Here is a 14925-nt window from a genome sequence, read left to right on the forward strand (position 1 = left end):
CGTATGTAATACCTCAATCGATAAAGAAAAAAAAATGCAAAAAAATAAAAAAAAATAGTTGACTAGATGTTACAAGACTTGTTCATAGTGCCGAAACCGGTTTGGCTCAGTGGATAGAGCGTCGGCCTGCTGACTGAAAGGTCCCAGGTTCAATTCCGGTCAAGGGCATGTACCTGGGCTGCGGGGACATCCCCAGTAGGAGATGTGCAGGAGGCAGCTGATCGATGTCTCTCTCTCATCGATGTTTCTGGCTCTCTATCTCTCTCCCTTCCTCTCTGTAAAAAATCAATAAAATATATTTTAAAAAAAAAGACTTGTTCATAGCAACCTCTAAATAGATATGTGTTAAAGAGTGCATAAAAAATAAGACTTTAAAATCTGAGGAAATTCAATAAACAGTTTTATAGTCATTATCCTGGGTTTAGGAATTGCCAAACATTTGTACATATTTTAATAATTAATAAAAACCCAGTGTTGCAGACCAGTTTATCATAAAACAAAGTGCAGTTGCAGGCTGAAAACTTTACTTGGGTATTAATGTCAGCACTGCACTCGCGTAATTTTAAGCTGGATATGCATAACGTGTTCATTCAATTAGTGTATGCAGTATTTAGGTTGGTTAGACTGATTTAAATGATCTAGTGTTGGCTGTGTTGCATGAGACACAGGGTAATTTTTATAATAACTCGAGGCCTGGTTGGGCAGGGGGTCCCCTCAGCCCAGCCTGCACCCTCTCCAATATGGGACCTCACAGATATCCCTCTCACAATCTGGGATCGCTGGCTCTTAAGTGTTCACCTGCCTGCCTGCCTGATCACCCCTAACTGCTCCCTCCCTGCCAGCCTGATCACCCCTAACTGCCTTTGCCTTCGGGCCTGATTGACCCTAACTGCCCCCTCTTCTTCTCCCCTCCCCCCGCTGGCCTGGTCGTCCCACACAGCCTGCTGTTCAGTAGTTTGGTCTTCCTCACTAACCCCCCTGCCAGTCTTGTCTCCCCAGGCAGCCTGCTGGTCATTACTGTTACTGTGACGGCGTCCCAGACAATTTCCATATTCCTCTATTATTAGTATAGATTACTCAGCAAACATTGAATTTATCTCCTAAGATTGAACAAGTTCAAGTTTTTGATGCTTTGAGTACAGATCTAGGAATAATTGTCTTTTAGTTGGGCTAGACACTAAGATAAAATAATGTAAAAATTTGAAATTCTACTAATGTCAGTATTATTTGCTTATCCATTCAGCTCCTTAAGAATAACTTAATATTATTTCAATAGCAGTGTTTGACTATATCAAATGCAGGCTGAATAAGGTCACAAAGCTGAGATTCAAATGTGTCAGATGTAAAACCATCAGGGATTAGGACAAGATGAAAAGATGAGACTTCTGAAGTGACCTGATGTAGCTGAGTAACTCACAAAGTCACAAGTCAGTTTCTGACTATAAAAGAGACATCTGATCAGATTGTCATGCTCTATGTTTAATGGAGTGTGGCAAGAACTTTGACACAAACCATTACCCACTATTTACTTATTCAAGGCAGAAACCTACTGGAAAATTGAGTGAAATTATCCATAGTCTAACAGCTTTGAGCAGATTGCACTATGATCAAAATTTCTAAAACACACCTTTCTGAAGACATAGGTATTAATACTATTGAGTTCTATTATAGTACTTCACCATGTATTACAAGATTGTTTCTATCCTCAGAGTATGAAGTAACATTGTGTAATTGTGGGAGAATTTAATACTTACAGTAGGGTCTGTGATTTGTCAGTAGCTGTGTTATTTGGAAGGATACTGTTAGCTCAGAAGGCTGGTTAATTTCCACACTATTCTTTTCTCATCAGTCCTGTTTTATTTCCAAATTTCCAGCACTTGTTCTTAACTTGGGGCCTTGGACAGAATTACAAAGCAAACCAAACATGAGCTTTCTTGTGTTTTAGGTTAATTGAAAGAAAGCTTTTAAAATAAGACAAAACAAAATTCTGAAACTCAATGAAAAGTTCAGGTACTATTCTTTTTTTTAAAAAAATTGGTTGTTAATATTATATAAGAATGTGATTTTCCAGTGGCTATTAGTGCTATTGAAAATAAAATTAGAGAAATGTTTGTTATCATAATTTCAGACCTTCCAATGTCATAATGAACAACTGAAATGAAATAAATTATCAACAAATACCAATGTGGAATTGTAAGAGGGAATTTTTTACATTAAATAAATGTTTTCCAAAGACTCTTTCAGCCAACAGAATTAAATAAACTGGTTTACTGACAAATGTCATATGTGTCTATATTATATTATCCTTTAGTTGACAAACAAAATAAAACAACAGATTTTTGATGCTTTTCCTGTCTTTTTACTAAGTATTTTAAACTTGATGTATCTTTTTATTTGCTTTAAATTGTTTTCAAAGAAGATTTTTGCAAAAAGGAACCAATTGAATAACAAATACTTGTCCATAGTATAAAATTTAATCACTAATATGATGACCTTTGACCTAGTATAATCCTTTGTTTCCAGTTTCAGTATCAATTGAAAGTCTGGCACACATTGTAAGATAAAATTAATTTTTTCATCATATAGTCTAATAGCACCAAGATAGGGCCTAAGGTTTATCATATCAGTCAAATACCCAACTTGAAAAAAATTTCACTGGGAAGCTCTTCAAATATCAGCAATGACATTTGAAGTAATTGCAAAGCTCAAGCACCAATTTAAATGAAAGGCTAACCCCCCCTGCTATGTTCTCTTTTCACTAGTTGAATATTATAATGTTAAAAGCATCAAAGTACCATAAGGTGAATTAATAATGTGGCATTTTATTGATTGCCTATATATTCATTGAAGAATTCTATTTTCAGCCTTTGAGATTTTATGGAAAGACCATTTTTAAAGCACACAGTGTGAAAAGTTCTGAAAGCTATTGCTTTAAAAAATACTGTTTAAAGGGCAGTCAATTCTGAAGAGCCTCTAAGTCTTGTTTGAGGCATATATTCTGTTTCTTAAAATGCTAGTCCTAACAACATTCCTCAGACAATGCCCCCTAATGAGCCTTCAAATGGTCATTAAAGCTATATTGTGATTTCATTATCAATCCAGGAGATTAGATATAGACCTTCTTTTACTCAGTATATGATAGTACGCTGAATCGGAACGGATGGGAAGAAACTAACTAAACTATGATTTATATTGGTAACAAGTTAAGGCTTTTCATAGTAAACAACCCTTGATAGGTGCGTAATAGATAAGCCTTTACAAAATAAACTATTTTTATCCTTTGAGTATGTTAATAGGTTTCAGTAGGGATTATATAGAATTTTGTGCATTGACCAATGAGAATAAGATGTGTTAGTAGATGAAGAAAGAAAGAGTAAAACAGACAATCCAGGATCCAGATATTTAACAACAAAAAAGGAAGGAATTAGAATGAGAGGTATTGCTTTTAAGCTGTGGAGGGGAATGTGCTGGATAAATATATACCTGTCACCAGTGGCTCTATCTTGCGTTCCTATGGTAACCAGAGGCTGAAAAAACGTCCTCCCAAATTAAGGTTTGTTGACTGAACCCACCTTATTTTTGGTTTGTGATTGGTTTGAAATGCCAAGTGTTAAAATAATAATGTGGGGGAAATACCTTTATTTAATAAACTAGAGGCCCGGTGCACAAATTCATGCACCGCTGGGGTCCCTCAGCCTGGCCTGCGGGATCGGGCTGAACTGGCTCTCCGACATCCCCTGAGGGGTCCCAGATTGCGAGAGGGTGCAGGCCAGGCCGAGGGACCCCACTGAAGCACGTTTGGGGCTGGGAGGGACCCAAGAGGTTGGCCAGCTGGGGAGGGACCACGGAAGGGCTCTGTTTTGCTCAGTCTTGATCAGCAGGACCCCAGCAGCAAGCAAACATACCTGCTGGAGCATCTGCCCCCTGGTGGTCAGTGAAAGTCATAGTAAGCGGTTAAGCAGCCTTAACATATCATTAGCATATCACGCTTTGATTGGTTGAACAGATGACCAGACACTTAGCATATTAGGCTTTTATTATATAGGATAATAATTGTTTTATTTTTATTATTAAAGTAGTATACGATGAGAATACAAAAAAATTAAGAAAACAGAGAAAGGGCAAAAAAAGTAATGAATCATAAGTCTATAAGAAGGATTATGTATTGCTGCAAGTCATATATATACTTATTTCATATAAAATACCCTTTTAAGAATATATTTTGATTTCAGTTGTCTCAAAACATGTTGCTCCCATAGGACAATAATGAGGGCAGTGAGGAGACTTTAGGACAGCAGTTCTCAAGCCGTGGGTCGCGACCCCTTTGGGGGTCAAACGACCCTTTCAGAGGGGTTGCCTAAATACATCCTGCATATCAGATATTTACATTACGATTCATAACAGTAGCAAAATTATAGTTATGAAGTAGCAATGAAAATAATTTTATGGTTGGGGTGACCACAACATGAGGAACTGTATTAAAGGGTCACGGCATTAGGAAGGTTGAGAACCACTGCTTTAGGAGATGTCATTCTGTTTCTCACTGATCTCACCAAGGAGACCAGCTGCATGATGAATCTCTTAGGAAATCCTCAGCCAGAATGCTTGTGCATCGGTGAAGATGCTTCCAGGTACCAGTGATAATACCCGATTAAGGGAAGTGTAGACAAAGAGGGTTTCCTGGAGAGGGATGGATTCAGGGTTCTGGGTTCAAGTCTCTTCGTCTTCCACATGGTGTCAAAAAATGAGAGTTATTACCAACATCATGAACTTCCACAGTCTATCTAAAGGCAGGAAGACAATGCAGCTGGGAGGGAGAGATATTTCTTGGCTGAAACAGCAAGCCCCTCCCCAGGTCTCTTTTTATCAAGGAGGAACATCTTCCTGGTAAGATGCCCAGATAGCATCTCCTTAATGGGTTGAATGGGGTCTTGTTCTGGGTTGTAAACCAATCACTGGCTGAGCAAAAAAGAATTACCATAAGTGGCTTAGATTACTTAGACCACTTTTCCTTTATGCCTTGGGAATGGGAGAAGATCCACTTCCACCCCTCTCAACATTTGGTGCCTGTAAACTGAGAAAGGGCAAGGGGAGGATTATATATAAAAAAAAGGATAGCTGCCACAGCTCATCATTTCAGCTTAGCAAATGACCATTAAAATCATGCCATAATCTTGTTCCCATCACTTTACCTAACCATAAGGCTCACATATCTGTTTGAAGCTTGATATTTTGTTAAATAAGAAAGATCTTCTGGAGCTCAAAACAATAAAAATAACTCATCTGAGTTTTTTTCATGGCTCCTCATTCTGTACTGTTCTACTATTTATTTTTATTTTCAAAAAAGAATGAATGAATGAAAGACTGAATGAAACTTCTAGTTCCAGAAAGGATTTAAGGTATTTTACAAATCTATGTGTATTTCATAAAATAAGCAATATAAATGTAAGGGTTGAAAAATAAAGTTATAAGGTCAGAACACAAAAGGCATGCCATAGACTGTTACAAAAGATGAGATACACAGTACACATATTTAAATAATTAATAGCTTGCTACCAAGATTGGTAAGATTTCTCCCAGAAATCCCCACTGAGAACACACTGTATATAATAAATCTCATCCGTGGTGACATTCTTAGAATTACCATTATTGTAAATCTTTTTAGGGACATTTCCTAATATTAGGACTATGATAACCTCCAAGCAGGGACCCTTTTGAAAGAGAAACAATGACACCAACATCGTAAGTTTCTATTGGGACCACCCTTGGCAGCCATAATGTATGGCTGCCCTTTGACTCAGAGGGTGTCATCACTCTAATAGAAGCGTCAGTTCTTTTTCTAATCCATACAATAAAGATTTTAAGTCTTTAGTGTTCTCTTTAAATTCCCTAGCTCCTCATCCACCTCATCCTTTCTGGCAATGAGCCTCATCTCTGACTTCAAGTGTATGAGTAAAACTGCATGGCAGTAACTTCTTGCCCATTCATCCCCCTTCTTCTCCAGCTGCTCCATCCAACCTTTCTTACGTCCTTCTCTCCGGCTCTAAAGTGAATGGTCCTTAGATCCCCCTTTACCACTGTCACTTCTTTAAAGACGTTTGGTTAGGAAGGAAAGGATAGAGTTTTGCATGCTTGTTATCTTTAATTCTTCACTTCCTGTTCTCTGCTCTATGTATTATCTCATGGCTTTTGCCTCTAACTTCCCACTCATCACAGTTCAGTGACCTCTTGTTAGCCCTTGATATTCAATATCCTTCTCTGTCACTTAGCATTCTTGGTCACTTCCTCCTCAAAAAACCCATCCTTTCTTCATCTTCTGTGACTCCATACCCTCTCCTTTCCCTCTTCCTTCCTTAATCATGTCTTCTGGTTTTTCTCCCTTGGATTTCTTATGCCTGTCCCTTATGTGTGGTAATCAACTCAGTAAGGGGCAGTATGATTAGTGGTTAGAGTTCAGACTGAGTCCAGATCATGTGGGTTGGGTTCCTGACTATGCCATTTACTATTGGTGTTGCTTTGGGCAGAACACTTCAGCTATCTGGGCCTCAGTTTCTTTAACTATAAAAAATGATAACAATGTATTATTTATCTCATAAGCTTATTGTGGAGATTCAGCAAATTAAAATACAGATGCTCCCTGACTTACAATGGGTTGTCTTGACAAACCCATCAAAAGTTGAAAATATCAAGTCAAAAATGCATTTAACACATCTAACTTACTGAATAGCATAGCTTAGCCTAGTCTACCTTAAACGTGCTCAAAACACAATACCCCCAAACCACTGGCAACACAGTACACTGCAGAGTATCAGTTGTTTACTCTCATGATTGTGTGGCTGACTGTGGCTCGCTGTTGCTGCTTAGCATCACTAGAGTATTGTACCACATGTCGCTAGCCTGGGAAAAGATCACAATTCTAAATTCTAAATATAGTTTCTACTAAATTTCTTATAGCTTTGCAATAGTGTAAAAAAATTATAAGTTGAATCATCATAAATTGGGGAATATCTGTACATAATGCACACAGGGCTCCACAACCTATCAGCTTAAGAACAAAACATACAAACCCAGGTTTCCTTTCTTAATTCTATTTTCTTTCTAGATGAACTAATTTCCTCCAATGGCTTCTTCTATCAACTATAAGCTGATATATTGGACCAGCTCACTCAAGCTTATATATCTCTCTTGAGCATAGAATCAAGCTGATGAATGGACATTTCCACTCACCTCAGACTCAATCACCCAAAATGAACTCATTACCTCCTTCACCAGAACATTACTTTTCCTTTATTTTCTTTCCTGGAAAAAGATGTCCAACCAAGTTCACAAGCTGGTATCCTGGGAGTAATTTTTTATTCTCCCTCTGAAACTCACTGACATACTATCTCTTGACTCTCGCCTTTCCTCCATTCCCTGGGCCCCTCCCTGGATGGGGACACTCACTGAGTCACGCCTGGATTACTGGGTCAGTTCCCCATTAGTCTTCTGGCTTCCCAACTTATTCCTCTGCAGTTCACTCTCCACGGGGCTACTGGAGGGATTTGACTTGACTGAGAGCTGATCAGGTTACTTCTCTGTTTAAAATGATTCATAGATTCCTGATGGTCTTCAGGATAGAGTCCAAAGCCCTTAGCATCACAGACCTGATCCTTCCTAATCTGTATCCTCCTACTCCTACAGCTTCATTTTTGACACCCTTTCCCTTGAAATGTATGTACACGTCAACCAAATGGATATACATATGGAATCATTAGGATCTAATCCTACTGAATTAACTTCAGGGTGGATTTATTGATAGAATGGTTTCTCTAGCTGATACAGTAGACCAAATTATTGCTTGTCTAAATGTTTATGTAGCACAATTGAATTTAATACCATTTATTTTGCATTTCTTTATTTAATTAAAACAATCTCATTGGGAAAATTATGTTGTGTGTTAGTTTTATGCGTGGCATTTGATTTATTAATCAAGCATCTCTGCATCAGAGTACTTACATTATTTGACAAAATTAAAATTTCTACTTGTTTTCTTCTACTGTGAGATTTACATTGTACCTGTCACTTCTACCAAGTCTATTGTTTTTTTCTCATGGAAATGAAAATTTTACCATGTCTAGATTTAGTTTGTATTACAGTTTTTATTTTTATCATGATTTTTAATATTATTTATTATAAATTGGATGAAAATTTTTTTCCATGCATATTTATGTAGTTTAGAAGACTATAATAAACCATTCTCTCAGGTATTTCAATACTGCTCAGATGATCTATTATGTTGATAATCTATTTCTTTTATATGTATCCTACCATTTTGTCCACTACATACTTGTAATCTATGTTTTCGCACGATACAGAGCAAACAACAGGGTTAAAATGCATCAAAATATCAAAATAATATAGTCAGAATGGTGGGTTGAAATGGTAGGGTACAAATGTATTTTTTCCTGTATTTGCTGTGTCATGGACGTGCCACGTTCTTGCCATCACAAGTTGTTCTAATCCTAGACTGCCGCTGTACTAGTCAGGGCTCATTCATTTGTGAATGAACAAAACCCAATTCAAATAAACTTAAATAAAAATGTACATTTGTTTGCTAACATAGAACTTTCTGAGTATCTGTTGAGAAAATCTCAAGAAATGTTTCTATTTTCTCACCTTGGATCATGTGCTAACCCTGGACTAACCACTGTGACCAAGAAGATGGGACATGGTGCTGGGCCTTTCCTTCATTACATGCTCACCTCTGTGGGGGAGAGGGCAGGATGTGGGAGGGATGGCTGGAGGGGATGATAGAGCAGCTCAAGGGAAGGTGTTGATTCCAGAAAAAGAAGAATGGATGCTAGAGATATAGCAAGAATTTGCTGCACCTCCTGCTTGACTCTTATATTGGACCCCCAAACCATTATATGTCTTCTTGTAGCTACTATAAAACATATTGTAATTCTTTGAAGTTGATTGTCTCTTCCACTGGATGGGAACATCCTTAAGGTGGAAAAATTCCTTGTTCACTTTTCTGCATCCCTTTTTTTTATGCAAAGTGATAAATAACAAATAAATAGTAAAACGATAAAGAGCAAGTAATACATAATATCTGTGGAGAGAGTGAATAACACAGTGATAGTTTGGGAATTTGCCATTTCAGAATAAATTATATCTAACCCACAAAACACTGCTTTTAACCAACCAACTCCACTTTGGAGATTTTTTTTTCAACTCAAACTCACCTGGCCTATTTGCATTTAATTTTAAAGATGAGGATCACAATCAATGAAGTGACTTAAGATAATAGAGAGAAAAGTTAAAAATTAAAGAAAAGCATTTTTGTTATTTTTGAGCCGTAGAGAGAAGCAACAGCAGCAACGACAAAAAGATGCTGCAAAGTAGAGAACAGAATAGAAATTATTTTTCTTTGAAATATTATGTACCATGGAGACACAATCTTTTTGAAAGATAGTCTGGTAAAATGTTAAATTTGGGGAATGAATGGGGATAAGTTATCACTAGGGTTGATAAAATGCAATAACTATCAGCCATTTTAGACAGAGATAACATTTCTGCAACCGTTTTAAGTCATCGCCACACATAAGGTGAAGCTGCCTATGGAAATCACGAACAAAGGAATAAACCTGCCACCGCACAAGATTTACAACACTGCCAGGCAATGAACTCAAAGGTCACTCCTGAATTAAGTTACCTTTGTATGACTTTCTGTTCTAGGTGTGAAAATACACAGGATGGTAAAATCCATTAAACCGCAGCTGACAGCAAGAGGGGTTCATTAATTCAGTAGTGGGAGTAAGTTTGCCTTTCTGCAAAAACCCCATGGGAATTCAATGGGCAGAGTTTGGTTCTAGGAGCCAAATGGAGCATTAAAATAGAATACAGCTGTGGGAATAAAACCAGGGACGAGACCCTCTGCCTAAAAATAGTCATTGCCTGAACAGGGGATGTGGTAGCCAGGGAGAAATCACATTTGTCACAGCGCATGAAGGCTTTGTGATAATTACATGGCGACGGGAATTGGCAGACCACTCCCAGTGTACATTGGAGAGAGACCCAGAGTAAATACAATGTACTGGCAGCTAGTGCCATTGCCTCAGGCAGCAAATGAGCAACCTGTAGAAGCTGGCATGGCCTTGCTGTGAGGCTGCAGGCTGATAGGGCAGAGGTCAGGGTTCCTTAGACCAAGGAGGGATTTATTACTCCTTGAAGCCAGAGCTTTGCCAACAGTGGAAATACTCCAATTTCTCCCCAGAGTAGGCCTAGATGATGCTGCCTCCGTGGTGTAATGCTTTAAGAGATGTGTTTAATAGATTACTGAATTAGAGACACCAGGGGCTCCAAGCGGTCACTGGTGAGACGAACGCTCCAGAATGGGAGCACCCAATCCTCCCGGCTCATGGGCAGACCTCAATCTACACAAGATGCCACTGACACTGCTCTGTGAGAGACTTCATTTAAGTCATTTCCATCAATTTCACCTCCCTTGGCATCTCTCCCTGTGTTCTTCAGCTCAACATTCAGACTGTTTAATGGTCTCTCACTTGCAAAATTCTCTCCTTGATTCTATTTTCCCTTTAAACTACGGCTTATATGTTGTAGACACTTCCCCTGACAATCGGCCTTTGTGTGTGTGTTTTGGTGGCGGTATCGGGACATTTTAATATCTCAGTGATGACCCTCAATTATCTGCTCATTGTAAAGATACTCACCATGTAGGAGCATATGCACTCTACATCTTCCATGACGTTCTATATCCATTACTGGCAATATTTTGTATTATTAATCAGTCATTTGATTGATTGATTTTAGATTTATCAGCCATTTTAATTTTTGCCAATTACTTGGAAGGAAACAGATGTCTCATTGTTGTTTTTTAATTTCTGTTTCTCTGATAGCTGTGAACATCTTTTTATGGGTTGATTATTTCTTGTATTTTTCTGTAAATTGGCTCTTTATATTCCTTGCCCATTATTTATATTGAGTACATTTTTTAAAAGTTGATTTACAGCAGCTCTCTACATATTACCGAGGTGAATTCTTTGTGTTTTTCATATACATGCATTTCCACCTATCTTTTGCTGGGTAACAAACTACCTTCAAAATTAGAGGCTTAAATCAACAACATATTATTACCTCATATAGTTCTGTGAGTTGACTGGGCCCAACTCGGAGGTTTTCTTGCTTAGTGTCTTTCATATCGTTACATAAAATTAGCAGCTAGGACTAGAGTCATCTAAAGGTTTGACTTGGTTGATCATCTAGGAGGGCTCCCACATGTGGTAGCAGTTGGTGTTATCTGTCTTTGAAAGCTCTGCTGAGGGCACAATTGTGGCTGTTGGCTGGAGTGTCTATGTGTGGCCTTTCCATGTGTTTGTGCTCTCACAGAGTGGTAGCATATTTCTGAATGCATGTGTTCTAAGAGAGAGAATGCAGAATTGTCATTCTCTTAAATCCTTTATGTAAAAAGTGGGTACAGCATTTCTTCTGCTATGATCTCTTGTTGAAGGTAGTCAGAGGGCCCTCCAGATTCAAGGGAGACAGAAAAAGTATTTTAAAGATTGTGATGCTCTTTAACCCATCACAGTCCATCCTCTTACTACGAATTACTTACATATTTACATATTTCTCTCATGCAAATTTACACTGGTCCCCTTCCTTCAAGCCTCAACACCCCTTCTACACCTAAAATATCACTTATACTGTGACAGATTCAAGTTCAAGGTTTAGGATTTTATCATCTGAATTAGGTCCAGATGTGGATGAGACTCCTTGGGTGTGAGCCTTCTTTATTTGAAAATCTGTGAATCCAAAGACAAGTTATCTACACACACACACACACACACACACACACACACACACACACACACACACACTGGTCAGACATAGAAAAAACACAAGTGCTATTTTTATTTAAAAAATAAGAAAAATGGGAGACACGTGGCATTCATTGGTCCATAGCAATTATGAAATCCAACTGATCACATATTCCCAATTCTCTGAGGATTAATCTCCATGGTTCTTGGCTTTGGGCCTTGGTTTCTTGTTTCTTCCTTCAAGTAATCTTTCTTTTTCCATAAAATATAGACTGCTCACATCTGCATGTTTCCTCTGCCTTTTTTTCCTGCTCATTGCAATTTGGGGAGAGAGTATTCAAAGGCCCTTTCTATTTTGCACAGTCTCTGACTCTTTCAGTCCAAGTTGATATATTGTTTTAAAAAGTTCATGGAGTCTTATATATCACATTATAATATAGTTCATTAGGCAAAAGCCATGCTCACATTTTTCTAATACAGGTTCCTTTTTTGAGCCAAAGGTATTGTTCCAGGATGCTCTGAGATAATATAGTTTTTTTTTTTCTTAGTTGGAAGGGTATTTGGGGCATGCAGTTAAGATTCTTAGAGTACCTACTGTCTAATTGAGAAGATCTAAAAGTAAAGACCTTAAGATTATTTGAGGCCCTACTATGCACACACATAAAACATTGTGAGAGCTTATCAAAATGTTGTATAGCCACATTATTAAAGTCATTACCCTTAGGCCATGTTTTATGGATAGTGCTCTGGATTTAACATTTTTTTTTCCTGAAACTATTTCTTCTTTTTGTGTGTGTCTTTTGACATCTGGGGCAACTCAGGCTGAGAAATAGTTTACTTTTCTATCTCAGAAGCATTGCCTTTAATTGATTTTTTTGAAATTCAACTTGAAAACTGAAGAGTTTTCTAAATACCTTAGCTATCTATCATTCTCATACACGATTAATACAAAAGTTGCCACAGTCACCCTTCTGAGAAGAAATATCCTTAGACAAATCTATCAGGGCATTAGATACATATTTCTATTTTCCATAATACCACTGGTGACAGTGTTATTAAAATTTCTTGTTTCTTACCTTTTCTCCAGACTCCAATAGAATTTTTCTCACTTTCATTCAAGCCCTCACCAACAATCTTCAACAGGATTTTATACCTTTCTGTAAAGTCTCCTCAAAACTCTTTCATCATCTGTCCACTGTTGGGTCCCAGAACCAGTGTCACATGTTTTAGAATTTGTTATGGAAATACCCTATATGTAGTACCAGGTTTTGTTCCAGTTGTCTACTCTTGCTAACAAACAAACAAAAAAACCCTGCTAACATTTAGTGGCTTAAAGCCACAAATTATTTTTTCTCATAATTCTGTGGGTTTCATTGGCTCAGATGGGCAGTTCTGACTTGGGATTATTGTGGTTACTGGCTGGAATTGGAATTGTCTGAAGACTTCACTAGGCTGAATATCCAGGATGGCATAATGCTTGATTGACTGTTGATATTGGCTGTTGGCTGTGAACTCTTTTCAGACTGTTGGCTAAGGTATAAATAAGTGGCTTCTCTATGTGACTTAGATTTTCATATAATACTCACTTGGCATCTGTCCTAAAATATGGAAAGTGGAAGCTACCATTTTCTGAGGCTCTACTACAAAACCTGGCTTCGAATCACTTCCAGAATATTCATTATTTTTTAAAGTAGTAACAGAGCCCAACTAGGTTCAAAGGGTAAAAAATTATAGAACTTGTCTTTCAATGGGAGAAGTGCATGAATTATGGTCCTCTTTAATCTGCCACATATATAAGTATAATATTTAATCTCAGAGAACACATTCTATTCTTTGTTTTAATGGTTTCAAGATTTTGTGTTTTGCAAGGGACACCATACATACTCTGAGATTCAAAAGAAGAAGACTCCTCTATCTTTTATTACCACATTAAATCTGTATTTTACTCCTTACTTCTATAATCTATTTGAAATTTATTCTTATGTATGGTCTGAGATGGCCATCTAACTTTAATTTTTCCAAATAAGTAATAAAATATATATACTTTTTAAATCCTAGCAGTACACTAGAGGCCCGATGCACGAACATTCGTGCAAGAGTAGGCCTTCCTTTCCCTGGCTGCAGGTACCGGCTTCCCTCTGGCACTCAGGATGGGGGCTTCCCTCCTCTGGCCACCGGCAGGCACCTGGGGCCCAGGTTGGCTTCCCTCCAGCCCTGGCTTTGTCAGGAAGGACGTCTGGAATGATGTCCAGAAAATGTCCGGTCTAATTAGCATATTACCCTTTTATTATTATAGATCAGCGGTTCTCAACCTGTCTCTTTGCTCTGTGTTTTTCCTCCTTCCTCTAGAGCAGCGGTTCTCAACCTGTGGTTCGCGAATCCTTTGGGGGTCGAATGACCCTTTCACAGGGGTTGCCTAAGACCATTGGAAAACACACATATAATTATATATTGTTTTTGTGATTAATCACTATGCTTTAATTATATTCAATTTGTAACAATGAAATTGGGGGTCACCACAACATGAGGAACTGTATTAAAGGGTCACGGCATTAGGAAGGTTGAGAACCACTGTATAATTGATCAATGTTTCTCTCTCTTTCACCCTCTCCCTTCCTCTTTAAAATCAATTAATGCACCCTGACTGTGAATTGAACCTGCAACCTTAGTATGTGCCCTGATCAGGAATCCAACACATGACCATTCAGTGTATGGGATGATGCTCTAACCAACTAAGTCACACTGGCCAGGACAGTTGTGAAATTTTTAGACTACTTATAAATAATCAGTTTTAAAATGTAAAATGTTCTGATTTTCACATTATAAAATCCTTTTCATCTCTAAATCAGTTTTTCATTCATCTATTATGTTATTTTGATTTTTTATTTCTATACAACTAATACATTGTTTTAACTTTTTTTTTTATTAGTTAAGGTGTTACAAATGTTTCCTTATCCCCCCCACCACCCATTAACCCTCAACCTCCCCCCGCACACACACTCATGCTCCCATCCCGCTGTTGTCCATGTCCATTGGTTTGGCTTATATACATGTATACAAGTCCTTCGGTTGATCTCTTCCCCTTACCCCCGCCCTCAAAATCAAGCTA

This window comes from Myotis davidii, unplaced genomic scaffold (assembly GCF_000327345.1).
Source record: "Myotis davidii unplaced genomic scaffold, ASM32734v1 scaffold816, whole genome shotgun sequence".
NCBI classification, from domain to species: Eukaryota; Metazoa; Chordata; class Mammalia; order Chiroptera; family Vespertilionidae; genus Myotis; species Myotis davidii.